The sequence below is a fragment of the Vanessa atalanta genome, chromosome 30, assembly GCF_905147765.1.
Source record: "Vanessa atalanta chromosome 30, ilVanAtal1.2, whole genome shotgun sequence".
In the NCBI taxonomy this organism is placed as follows: domain Eukaryota; kingdom Metazoa; phylum Arthropoda; class Insecta; order Lepidoptera; family Nymphalidae; genus Vanessa; species Vanessa atalanta.
This window is the reverse complement of record NC_061900.1, coordinates 20,806-23,305: the sequence shown is the minus strand read 5'-3', so window position 1 is coordinate 23,305 and position 2,500 is coordinate 20,806. Positions and strand designations below refer to the sequence as shown.

General features: G+C 45.9%; 1 non-coding gene across 1 annotated transcript; it reads left to right on the top strand.

Moving 5' to 3' along the window:
• Nucleotides 1–239: 239 nt before the first annotated feature.
• LOC125075439 lies at nt 240–2,142 on the top strand. Its single transcript, XR_007120206.1, has one exon. It is a non-coding gene; the product is annotated as a small subunit ribosomal RNA (ribosomal RNA).
• The last annotated feature ends 358 nt before the right edge of the window (nt 2,143–2,500 follow it).

Genomic DNA, 2,500 nt, shown 5'->3' with positions numbered 1-2,500 from the left:
CGTTATATATTATAGCGCACGCACGCGCGCGCGCGTGCTTAAAGCGCGTTTGTGTCTCATATAAATTTTTATAAGAGTCAACCGTTAAAATCTATCGCGTCTAACGCGATCGACGATACGGTGAGACGCTCGTTTCATACTGTGCGTATATTGTACATGCATGCATAAGTTTGTGTGTATTTTATATGCGAATATGAAACGAGAAGAGTAATTGACGACTTCAACAAGTCTCGGTTAGCTCCCTGGTTGATCCTGCCAGTAGTTATATGCTTGTCTCAAAGATTAAGCCATGCATGTCTCAGTGCAAGCCGTATTAAGGCGATACCGCGAATGGCTCAATATATCAGTTTTGGTTCCTTAGATCTTACTCAGTTACTTGGATAACTGTGGTAATTCTAGAGCTAATACATGCAATCAGAACTCTGACCAGTGATGGGATGAGTGCTTTTATTAGATCAAAACCAATCGACGGAGGGCGTCTCGTCCGAAGTCGTTAATTTTGATGAATCTGGATAACTTTTGCCGATCGCATGGTCCAGTACCGGCGACGCATCTTTCAAATGTCTGCCTTATCAACTTTCGATGGTAGTTTCTGCGACTACCATGGTTGTCACGGGTAACGGGGAATCAGGGTTCGATTCCGGAGAGGGAGCCTGAGAAACGGCTACCACATCCAAGGAAGGCAGCAGGCGCGCAAATTACCCACTCCCGGCACGGGGAGGTAGTGACGAAAAATAACGATACGGGACTCTTTCGAGGCCTCGTAATCGGAATGAGTACACTTTAAATATTTTAACGAGGAACAATTGGAGGGCAAGTCTGGTGCCAGCAGCCGCGGTAATTCCAGCTCCAATAGCGTATACTAAAATTGTTGCGGTTAAAAAGCTCGTAGTTGCATTTGTGCGCCGCGCTGTCGGTGCACCGCATCCGCGGTGATACTGACACGTCTGCGGAGCATATCGTCGGTGAGCCGGCGGTAAAACGCCGGTTCAATATCAAAATCCTATCGCGGTGCTCTTCAGTGAGTGTCGAGATGGGCCGACAATTTTACTTTGAACAAATTAGAGTGCTCAAAGCGGGCTCAAAATGCCGCTTGAATATTTCGTGCATGGAATAATAGAATATGATCTCGGTTCTATTTTGTTGGTTTTCAGAACTCCGAGGTAATGATTAATAGGGATAACTGGGGGCATTCGTATTGCGACGTTAGAGGTGAAATTCTTGGATCGTCGCAAGACGAACATCAGCGAAAGCATTTGCCAAAGGTGTTTTCATCAATCAAGAACGAAAGTTAGAGGTTCGAAGGCGATTAGATACCGCCCTAGTTCTAACCGTAAATATGTCATCTAGCGATCCGCCGACGTTACTACAATGGCTCGGCGGGCAGCTTCCGGGAAACCAAAGATTTTGGACTCCGGGGGGAGTATGGTTGCAAAGCTGAAACTTAAAGGAATTGACGGAAGGGCACCACCAGGAGTGGAGCCTGCGGCTTAATTTGACTCAACACGGGAAATCTCACCAGGCCCGGACACCGGAAGGATTGACAGATTAATAGCTCTTTCTTGATTCGGTGGGTGGTGGTGCATGGCCGTTCTTAGTTGGTGGAGCGATTTGTCTGGTTAATTCCGGTAACGAACGAGACTCTAGCCTGCTAAATAGGCGTCGTCATTTAGGTGTGCTCGATTTCGGTCGAGCAACTCACTGGCGGCGTATTAAAATTCTTCTTAGAGGGACCGGCGGCTTCGAGCCGCACGAGATTGAGCAATAACAGGTCTGTGATGCCCTTAGATGTCCTGGGCCGCACGCGCGCTACACTGAAGGAATCAGCATGTTCTCCCTGGCCTAGAGGCCCGGGCAACCCGTTGAAACTCCTTCGTGCTGGGGATTGGGGTTTGCAATTATCCCCCATAAACGAGGAATTCCTAGTAAGCGCGAGTCATAAGCTCGCGTTGATTACGTCCCTGCCCTTTGTACACACCGCCCGTCGCTACTACCGATTGAATGATTTAGTGAGGTCTTCGGACCGACACGCGGTGGCTTCACGGCCGTCGGCGTTGCTGGGAAGTTGACCAAACTTGATCATTTAGAGGAAGTAAAAGTCGTAACAAGGTTTCCGTAGGGGAACCTGCGGAAGGATCATTAACGTAAATTATCAATCTCGAAAGAGTGCGATAATGAACGATAATAAAATTCTAAAACACAAATATCGACGTTCGGAATGTGTCGTTTCGATGCGAGGACGCGATTCTCACTCTCTCTCTCTCACACAGCAGTGTGTCCGAGTCAGAGTCCAGAGTCGTGTAACGCGTCCTATTCTGATATTTTTCGATGTCGATTTCGAGGAAAGTACGATGTGTTAACGCACATCGTCATCTTCAAATAAAATGTATATTTCTTTTTTTTTTTTTTTGTACTTTTTTTTTTTTTTAACTTTTTTTTTTTTTTTTTTTTTAATTTTTTGAATTTTTCTCTGTATACTAAAAATAAGAGAAAAAAACAA